This window comes from Ahaetulla prasina, chromosome 1 (assembly GCF_028640845.1).
Source record: "Ahaetulla prasina isolate Xishuangbanna chromosome 1, ASM2864084v1, whole genome shotgun sequence".
Lineage (NCBI taxonomy): Eukaryota > Metazoa > Chordata > Lepidosauria > Squamata > Colubridae > Ahaetulla > Ahaetulla prasina.
The window spans coordinates 320085673-320096961 of NC_080539.1; the positions used below are offsets into that span (position 1 = coordinate 320085673).

The window sequence follows — 11289 nt, forward strand, 5'->3', positions numbered from 1 at the left end:
ATCTAGTATAAACATTCTGTATTTAACAAAAGCAGCAAATATTGAATTTGACGATGCCATGGTTTCTGATTCAATGACCAAATATGATCAGACTTCTTAGACTGAAGATAATAGGAAAGACTGACATCACCAAATAGATTTTCTGTACACTTATGCCATGACCTACAACTATGGAAAATGCTTTTATGCAGTATAATCCATTGGAATCCCATGATTTTAACCAAATAAAGCTTTATCCTGGTCAACTGAATGCTAATTGTTGCTACCTGATCATCCATCACAGCAACATCCATCACACCATCATCCATCACAGCAACATCCATCACTAAAGTTTGTGTAGAAAAACACCCCAACACAACCCATGTTTCATGTTGTACAGTTAGTGCTCAAATTATAACAGTCACGGAATTTGCCCATAATGGTCATAACTTATGATGGTGATAAAGTGACCAACCTGATTTTACAAACTTTTTTGTGGCAGTCATTAAGTAAATGGTAAGTCGTAAAGTGATCACAACAAACATTAAGCAAACCAGATTTTCATTGTGGGTATGGTTTTGCTTCCATGAAAACTGGAAGCAAATGGTACTGTTTGGCAAAAGCAATGTAAAACGCTGTCACAAGATCACACTATTGCAAAGTCCAGTTGTCGAGTGCTTGCAGTGCAGTCACATGACTTTTTGCTGATCGTTAGAACATCTAATCTGGGTTGTAAGTACCCCCACATAGGTCTCTCATAACAACACCACTAATAAAAACAGTGGTAGTTGATGTTCAATATGGCAGAGCTCCCCACTCTCAGAAGTCTCCTTCTAGAAAAGGTAGTTGCTAGCAAACAGCTCCAATGTATAAAAGGGAGGTAACTAAATGCCCTTTCCAATTTAAATATATGCCAACATATAATGGCAAGTGCATGAGACATATGCAGACGTGGTATTCAGGTGGTCCAGACTGGTTCACCCAAACTGGTAGTGGAAATCGCAGGTGGGCCTGCCCACCCGCCTAGCCCAGCTCTATAGCACCCTATTTAGGCATGTTTTTGAGGCTGGGTGCATACAGAAGGTGCGCATGCCAGCAAAACACATGTGGAAGGTCGGGTGCATGTGTGGATGGGTGGTGAGTGTGTGCTCATGCACACACTCACATTTGTGAACCAGTAGGAAAAGTAAGTGAATACCACCCCTGGACATATGGTGAAAGTTGGGTGACAAGGAGACAAATGTAGTTTTATCGTAGCATATCAGGGGGGAAAATGGCTTAAAATATTGGAAGGGGTGTGTGTGTGTGTGCGCATAGGTATAATTATATACTGAACCATGCTGTGACCCAGATCATAATGGTTTGTTATGAGGAAGAAGTTTGTTCTTCTTTCCCCTCCTCAGCTTTTTTCTGTTTATTTTTTCCTCCGCTCTATTGCTTCTGTGGTAACTATCGGAGTGAGACTTTTCGCTTATTTTGATTATTTCTAGGAAGTACCCAAGAAGTCTTTAGGTGTAAGAAAATCAATAAATAATAATTGTTAAAAAAGCTCAGGGATTTGAAACTGCTGCCTACAATCCTACTTGGAAAACACATTTATTTAGGAATATTTGGCTCAGAGATAAAAACTGGAAATCTGACAAACTGTAAATATAAGAAAGGCACATGCGGATAAAGTATATGAACAGAAGTGTGAAAGATGTCTAGATTGGTCTGATGTAGCAACTCCAGTAGAAATCTGAAGACTGGAACGGGAAACTAATGAGATTGAAAAATGACACTAAATCAGAATAACTTGCAAATCTCAGTGAGAGTAGAGAAATTCACGGATCCATAGTTGCGTAAACCTACTAAAGAAAGTGCCACTGAGAATGCTACAGAGTTCAGTTCCAACTGGAATATAAATGAAAAGAAAGGACGCTCAAGAACCTCAGTGATGTACAAAGAAAATAAAATACCATAACATATCTAATTCATTAAATAATTTATTCTTCCAGTCAACAAACCTACACATAGATCTTTTTTGTATACTACAACCCAAGTGCACTAGATACAGGAATCTTGTTTTAATTATTATATAGAACTCTAAAATCAATCACAACAATACAAGAGCAAACAATAGATTTAAACTTAATGTTAACCGCTTCAATCTTGATTGCAGAAAATATGACTTCTGTAACAGAGTTGTGAATGCTTGGAACACACTACCTGACTCTGTGGTCTCTTCTCAAAATCCCCAAAGCTTTAACCAAAAACTGTCTACTATTGACCTCAGCCCATTCCTAAGAGGTCCGTAAGGGGCGTGCATAAGAGCACAAATGTGCCTACCGTTCCTGTCCTATTGTTTTCTTTCATTATACCCAATTAATATAGTTATTGCATGCTTATGCTTATATATATATGCTTATATATTATATAGTTACTTTCATGCTTATGCTTATATATACTGTTGTGACAAAATAAATAAATAAAATAAAAAATAAATGTCTATTTAGGAAGAGATCTTCTTTCCTTTATCTGTTACTTGCTTTGTAACAGGAAATGTCAACAACTGCCTCTAAGTCTTTTTGCATGCAAAATACAACCTTTACCCCTAGGTTTGGAAGCTGTAACAAGTAAATGTGAAATTCTACAGACAGAACTGTTTTGCGAAGTATTTGGTGTTGTTGTTTTTTTTCTTATCTTGAACCCCAGGGAAAAGACTGAAATGCAGGCACTGAACATCTGACAGTATTCTAGAGAGGATTTTTCAATCTTTCTGCAATCATGGATTACTGAATGAACATTTTAAAAGTGCTCACCAATTAAAGAAACACACTTTTTCCTAGATTTTTTGCCTTTGAGAATACATTCACATTTTTGCTGAACTAGAAGTTTATTATTGTATTTGTTTATGGTTTTTCTATCTTTTCAGTTACAATGGCACCATTAAACTAAATTTTGTACCAGAACATTAAACTGAAAACAACATATTTATTTACCATTTGAAACAATATTAACAACTCTTAGTATAAACTTTTTGAACAAAAATATTCTTCATAGAAAACCCTTGAGTGGTTAGGGAGTTACTCGCCAGCATTTTTAAATATTCATCATCACTTTACCTATTTGCACTTTGGATGCCTTTTTGGACTGATTAGTTTATTTAACACCGTACATGCAATATCATGACCTGTTCATTATTGTTAGTAGGATCTCTCCAGCTGATAGCTGGCATATGTAGGGAGACAGGTTGAAGAACTAAATCAACTTTGGCCAGTTTGCTTGGGAAAGAGGATCTCTGAGGATAGTTCACCTGCTGGGAATTACAGGGCAAATCCATACAACTGCCTTGCTTTGGCCCCGTTTTCCATGCACATGTTTGAAAATATTTGTATATATCTCAGTGCAGCTGACCCAGCTCAAAAATCACTTAAAGCTTGACACTTTGGAAATGTATAATATTCATTTGAAATCTGGTCTCCTTTTTTTTCTTCTCATTGCATCATTTGTCAGCCACTTTTTTCCCATTATTTTCTGTCAATTGGTCAATGGTTGAAGAATATGATTATCATATTTCATATGATATTTCAGCTTAAATGCTGAAATAACATGGGTAGTCATAGTTATAAATTCCACTGGCTTCAATGAAAAGTACTGTTCAATCTGATCGCATTAAATGCCAAACTACTCTCCACGTTTGAGCTTTGATTCCCTTCCTTTTTCCCAAGATTTTGAATATTTGGTGTTTTAATGATTAGGACTATGAAAAATTGGAGTTTGAAGGAGAAAGGTGCTCAAGAGCACCTATGCAATCCCTGCCATCAACTATTTCAATTAAATGTCTCTTTTTGGAATCCTGCTGCAGCTAGTTTAAAGAATCACCAACAAGAATATGGGAGCACTCTTGCATGCTCCAAAGCACCCTTTTTCCCTTGAAATCCACAGAGCCCTACTTAAGAACAACATAGGTAAGAAATCTCCAAGCAAGGCTCTGTGATCTATAGATCTCGCTGATCCTCTATTGTGATTAATCTGTTCTAGCTTTTTTCCTTTCTCTTCTGAATTCAGATAGTGGAAACAGTGACTCTTGAGATGAGGACATGCAAAAATATTATCGTGAGCATGTAGGTTATCTTGGAATACAAATATTGGATTGACTCATGGTTCTTAGTCCATTAACTCAACAAAATGTCTATGTCTCTCAGATCTGTAATCTTCAGAGACAACCTCTGAAAACCTCTTTCTAAAAAAAGTTGAGGGAATAAAGGAATATCTGACAAACATATATTTCTCTTATAAAAGTCCTCATAAAACATCTCTCTGGGGAAATAATTTCGCAGATGCTCAAAAGACATACTTCAGAAGCAAGGAATATTAGAAGCATATGCTTGAAAAAGACTGGAAAAGAACATGAGAGTTTTTCAAACTAAAAATGGCAAAGAAAGGGAGAAGGAAGTAGATAATATTTTTAGGGATAAGCTAATGATAAGTATTTGTCCCCATCTTCTTCCACTCTAGCTGAATTCCATACATTTGCCCTTTCAAATTTGCCTTTGGAACTATTCTAGGAAGAGCAGATGGAGATAATATTATGGAGGGAGGGTGAAGGAAGATGGAGAAGGGGTTAAGCAGTCCCTGTTCAGTTCTGCATTCTACAATCTATCTGTTACTAGAAACAAAAAATGTTTGTTTTTAAAGGGTTTGTTTTAGGCTTTTTCACAGAATGTAAATTGTATCTCATGTAGTTTCTCTTTTTACATTCATTTTTCATGTATACACCAACCTTCTCCAACCTGACACTTCAGGCTTATTCTGAGCATTACAATCTGGAGATTGCCAGATTGGAGACAGCTGATATATATGGTTTTACATGAAAATTACAGAAGCGTTGTCACCATTTAAACTAGAAAAACAAGGCAATTAATGCATGCAGCAGATCCCTTAATTGTGTACTGAGAAAAATTACTATTGTATCATTACACAAATCTATGTAGATCACTATAGCATTTTTCCTATATATGATTATAGGGGATTATATAATTCCTTTTATATAAACCCACCATTTTCTGAATTTGAATATTAATCCCATATTTACCACCTAAAAACCTGAGGATAGGCATCTTCTATTATCCAACCCACAGTTTCTTTCCTATATGCATTCTTACCAAATTATTACTTGTCTTGCTTCTCTAACATCGATTCTACATAGCCCCTGACCCTTCTTTTAACACTTTCTGTTAACAGAGCTCACCTAGTTACTTTTGTGTCCTACAACCCTGAACTGGGATTGGCTATAGGTGTATTGCAAAGCTGTATGTCCTCCTCCAATAGAATTGTATAATTTCCTTCCATCTTGAAAATATGAAGCTTTGAATGACTGCATTTTTGAATCTCTTAGCAAAGTTAGAACAATCAATTTAAGATTTACAAGTGTGTATGTGTTTAATTCATTGTCTTTCCCCAAACCAGTCAAATTGTTGAAATGAAACTAGGTGCCAATTTAGTATACTTTAATCCTTGATAGAAAAAGGAAAAAATAGGTTTCTACTAAGCATGTCTTAGTTAAATAACAAACATAGACTTGGAAATGTGAAGATAATGAGACTTGCATAGGTGATGAAAAGCAACTCCCTTTTTTTTGAAACAGCAGTTTGAACAAAGCTCGATTTGAACTTCACATTTTAAAGCTGCAATTAATTAATGAATCAGCATGCAACAATCCGGTAAACCAGCATGAGAAATCAGTCCTAGGCATAAAGATGAAAGCATAGCTTTTCTTGCAAGGAAGAAAGGATTTTATTCTACAAAGCAGTCTGGGAGGCAGGAGGGCCATCACAAGAAGTGCCTGTTATAAAGCCAATTTTCCCAGAGTCAGAGAAGGAAAGGTTTCCAGGGTTTTTTACACCTGAGTTGCTGCATCCCCACCCCCCATACACTCCAAAGGACTCCATGCTAATTTATATGATGATAGTCATATCTCTAGCCCTGCTACACTACTATTAATTTTCTCATCGTTTACATCACCAATCTCTTTCCACTTATGACTGTATGACTGTAACTTTTTGTTGCTATCATTAAGGGTTAAATTGTACCCTATGACCATCATTTGTGTTGTAAATGTTGTACTTGATGAAGGTATTTTTTTCTTTTTCTTTTATGTACACTGAGAGCATATGCACCAAAACAAATTCCTTGTGTGTCCAATCACACTTGGCCATAAATTCTAAATTCTATTCTATTCTACTCTGTAATGAGATAGAACGAGGAAGGAGAAAGCTAGTCTCCAGAAAGAGCTGCTGCCTCTGAGGAAAGTGGCAAAAACTACCTCTGGGACAAAACTAACCTGCCTGGAGGAAACAGCTAGAAATATGTCACAGCAACAAGCCTAGAGGGATATCCAATCTCATACTCAGAAGCAAGATAGGCTTCCGAAGAGTAGGACATGGTAGAGTTTGTTTGGCTCAGGCTTCACAGGGTGAGCTGAAGGAGAGGGAAAATGGGGTATGAGACTCTTGCAACACAGGGGCTATATTATGCCAGGCAACAGAAGTGTCCCTGACCTTGTCTCCACTTCTATGTGTGTAGAGCTGGATGTTCTTGAAGACAGGTAGAAAGCAGCAGAGATCTATTTTTAAAATGAATATTTGTTTTGCCAGTGTTAATTTTATATTCAGGGTCCAATCTAAATTGGTCACTGGGACCAAAGGTTTATTCTTCCAAGCTTTAAATTTTATATTCAATTTAGCAGTCAATGTGAGTAAAAAGCAATGAGGGATGCGGACTATGAAACACATATTTATACGCTTTAAAATCATTTCTGAAATGCTGCCATTGAGGTCCAATAGTTAATAGACCCCAAAGCTGGGGGAGAGAAGCGGGTTCTGCCTATTCTTAAATCCAATAAACTCTTGCTCCTGTTTGGCAGGCTGGGCTTCTCAGGTCTTCCTATCATACTTTTAATTGTTCTCAAGTGGCTTCTTCATCCAACGTGTTTGACTCCAGGCTTTTCCTATCACTAACTATTTTGATATCTTGAGACTCATTAATCATTTAGATAACTGTAGATTAGACCAGCTCTTCATAATCTGGTGTCCTGAACATAGATTGGAATTCTGGCAGGGAATTCTAATCATTTCAATCCCAGCACACCCAGAAAATGTCAGATTATAATGGCATAAATTAAAGTACAGTACATCAGGTGCAAACAAGACTTCCCCAAACCGATGTTCTTTAGAGGCGTCAAGACTGCAATGCCCAGAATGCACAGCCACAGCTGGGAATATCGGGACCAGAACTGACCCTTCTGAGGTGTGCCCAGATTTGAGGGAAACTGGGCTTCTGCTAAATAGCAAGCATACCTACAGAATGAATTTTGTTTAAACAGAGGCAATGCTTTGACCCTAACTTTCCAGTTCTGGATTCAAATCCCTTCCTCTTGCACACAGCAAGAGGAATGGTTGAGGATAATCCTCTCCCTAATTAACCTCACAAGGAACTACGATGTCCTTCTGAAGTCCACAGGGTCTCTCTCTCCCCCTCCTCCAATCCAAGGTTTTTCTTCAAAAACTGGATGTATGGAGTTTTTCCTCAGCAAAGGTAACTAGTGCCAGACCTGGGACTAGCGCCTTGCTCAGCTTTTAGGCTCAGTTTAGGGTTGGGGTTGAAACGGACACATATCGGACTTGCTTCCCAAGGGACAGGCATCTGCTGGTCTCCAGCTAGAAACCAGCGCCTACTGAGTCGTGCACGGGGTCCCCGAAGGCGGCAGCGGCGGCGTTTCAAAGCGGCCTTTCCAGCCCTTCCACCAGGTGCGCGACGCGGCCAGCGTCCGCGGCGGGCAAGGAAACGGCAGGGGACTCGCCTCCCCCGCAACTGCCCAGGAAAAAGCGTTTTAGGGAAAGCCGTTTCCAGCGGGTTTGCCTGGCAGTAGCTCCGGCTTCGGAACGACAAACCCACACTAACCTTGCACGGTAACGGCAGCCCGGGCTCGCCCCTCAGGTTCCTCGGCTTGGCGGGAAGTGAAAGCCACCTTTCCCGCGCGTTCAAGGCTCCTGGGGGTGAGGCGAAAAGCGCCTCGCCGCCCGCCGAACTTCCGTCCGGGACTGAGCAAGAAACTCTCTCGCCGCCCTCCCAGCATTTGCCCCTCGGGCCCCCACTTCCCTACCCCGCGGTCAGTCCTCCAACCACGGCCGCGCGGCTCTTGGGAAGACATGAGAGACGAAGGGACGAAGCTGGAAACTTTCTGGGCTTGCTCGGGAAGCTCAGTCCCACAAAACAGCCGCCCGCTCGCGGAAAGGAGGGGAAAGGGAAGGCGCTTCCCGGAGCCTTACCTGGGCGGAGGAGGAGGAGGCTGCCTCACCCGCCAAGCTGGAGGCAGGCGGGGCGGAGGCAGCCGGGCGCAGGCATGACCCTCGGGTGGGCACGCTCGGTTGGTCTTCGGGCGGCGGCGGCGGCGGCGGGAGAAATTCGGGTAGCGGGCGAGCGTCCGCGGCTGGAAGCAGCGCAGGAGCCCAAGAGGCAGAGCGGCGGCGGCGGCGGACAGGCGGAGTCAGAGCTGAGCTGGGGATGTGCCTGAGAGAGCAACGGGCGGAGATGTGCTGCTCCTCACGGCTCCTCCGGCTACCGCAAAGCCTGGCTTCTCCTCCGGACGAGAGCGCCCGCCACTCGGCGCGCCCGCCGCCTCAGTGGGGCGCTGCCAACGCGGGGCTTCTGCTCCCGGCGCGCTTCTTCTCTTTTTTAACTTAAGGCAGAGCTTTTGCTTTTCCGTCCTGCGTCGCCTCCCTTTTCTTTCAGGGCTTCCCAGCTCGGCTTCAGTCAACGGCAGTCAGGAAGCATAAGACCTGTTCCAGAGATTTTGCTCCATCTTTTGGCCCCCTCCTTTTCCCCCCAATCCGCCCCCCCCTTCTATCTTGGAAAGGTTTTTAAACAACCCAGCCCCACGGATGTTTACTGTAATTTCAAAGTAAGATTCATGGTCGTTAATGAAGCTTCCTTCTAACTGCACATCTCATTCAGCTTGTTGACTCGATTTATTGCATAAAACGAATCAAGTTTTATACCAAGCAGTTGTCTCTTGCCCTGAAATAAATCACATCGGCGATTACCAAGAATATCAAGTGTATTTATATCAGTACAGGTCAACCTCTCCTTTTACATGCCCCCTTCTTCCCTCGATGCAGAGCAGGATATGTCAGTGCAGTCCCACCAAAGTTGCAATCTCTAGGTGTTCTCACCTATTCCACTTGGTGCCAGAGGATATTTTCAAGGAAGTGGGTGAAGCAATTTGAACTAGTGTAACCAAAACTGGTGTTTTTTAAAAAAAAATTGTTGAATGTTAACTTGAACTTCTCTCAGTATCTTTAACTATAACATATAAACTAACTTATTACTATAGAATAGAATAGAATAGAATTTTTTATTGGCCAAGTGTGATTGGACACACAGGAATTTGTCTTGGTGCATATGTTCTCAGTGTACATAAAAGAAAAGATACGTTCATCAAGGTACAACATTTACAACACAAATGATGGATGGCAGTGTGAAGATAAATAAATAAATAAATAAATAAATAAATAAATAAATAAATAAATAAATAAGATAAATAAGATTAATTAATTAATCAATGGCAGTCTGAAGAATAAAGAATGGATAAAAAGTAAGATTTTTTTTAAAAAAATGTGGGATCCACCTTCTCTCAACCCCTTTGTCTGGTCGATCAAGGGAAGAGGCTGATGAGAAGAGTGTGGGATTCTTGCAGAAGGTCAGTCATATCCCTTTATGACTGCTGTGGGTATGCCAAATATTCATTTAAACAATTATCTCCTTTGTGATAAATGCAGAGCAGACCAACAACTGGAGACAGGGAGTTTTAGGGGTGGGATGGATAACTCACCTATGTCTCTAAATTCTATATAAGTGAAATAAATGCAAATAAACTTCTACATCCTTATACCTTTGTAGACTCTCTGTTTTAGTTCCATTAGAATTTTATTCCTGCGTTATTGGACAATTGTATGTGCATGTATACTGCAGCTGATTTATTGCAATGTCAAAGGGACCTCTTGTTTGATCAAACCTAGAATCATCTAGGTTTGCTGGTGGTTTTTTTTTGTGTGTTTTTTTTTTGCCAACAGTCAGTTAGATCTCAGTGAAACAACTTATGATGATACTGAGTTGCAAAAAGACTTGAGTAATTTCAAAAGAGTATAGAGTCATCAATGGCCATTGGTTACTTTTGTACTCTGTGTATAGAGGCAATTTATCTGTGATGAGCACAGGCTGATGATAAAAGCAAAGTATGATTATGATGGCTCCTTATATTTGCTCAGTTTCAGCATCTGATATCAGATGTTTCTGCTGAATATGGAAATTCAGTTTGGGGAAAGATCAGTTATATCTTATACAGAGAAGGTCCAATCTTTTGTGCTTACATTTAAAAGAAAACAAGTAATAAGGAATTCTGCTCTTAGGCTATACTAGGACAAAAAGGTGAGATTTATCAAGAAATCAAAGGCAACATTCATCAACAAGATACCAGATACAGTAAAGTGATTTACTTGTATAGATCTTAACTTGGGGCATTTTTGAAGGCAACCATAAATGTTATTCCATCCTGTATTCCTTAACTTTATCACCAAGCCTCAAAATATATTAACAATTCTTTCTGCTCTGTCTTTCCCTATGGAGGAAGTGTGTGGAATCGGTCTGCCTCATTAATTGGAAGGGCCAAGAACAGAATTTATCCCTTCCGTAGCAATAAATTTCCTATTTAAATAGCTTATTCATGTGGATTCTACTTACAAACTATTTTGGAAAGTATTGTTAGGTGAAAATCTGGTTCAATTTACAATTATCTAACCTATTGCGTAATACATTTTGGCACAATATTTAACAAGGACATCCACTTCACTAAGAAGATAAGAGGTTTTGCATTTTGGCTGTGTTGGACACAAGAGTATTCTGGACAGAAATGCAGGGTTTTTCTGGGAAATGGGAATATGCCAAGAGTCCTTGTAAGAACCCTCCTGAAACCTTCCTGCAACTCCTTGATTATAAAGATAATTGATACATGATAGCAATTGTCCGTTGCCCTTGCCTAGGTCCACAATGAAGCTATCAATGCATGATGTAACAAGGAATTTGTCCCGTTACTATTGTTATTATTCAGCTGCTCTTCTAGAAAAATATCAGCAGGTTCTTGGTCCACTTTATTTATGACAGTTTCTCTGAAATCATTAAAATCAGTCATGTACACCTACATTAATAAGAAAACTCCCATGTACTCACAAATACTCCTCCCCAAATGCTTATTGCACTAATGTTTTAAGC

At 39.9% G+C, this 11289-nt stretch overlaps 1 protein-coding gene across 3 annotated transcripts in view; it reads right to left on the minus strand.

Annotated features, from left to right (window-relative positions):
- The window catches only part of SYNDIG1L (synapse differentiation inducing 1 like), a 60665-nt gene extending 52026 nt beyond the window's left edge, over positions 1-8639 (minus strand). Inside the window, exon 1 of one of the 3 annotated variants that reach the window (XM_058162345.1) lies at positions 8292-8639. The gene's annotated coding sequence lies outside the window, so the exon portion shown is untranslated. Of the gene's footprint in view, positions 1-7923; positions 8039-8125; positions 8238-8291 lie in introns of those variants that run through there. The other 2 variants (XM_058162346.1, XM_058162347.1) reach the window with 2 other exon arrangements.
- Positions 8640-11289: the final 2650 nt, after the last annotated feature.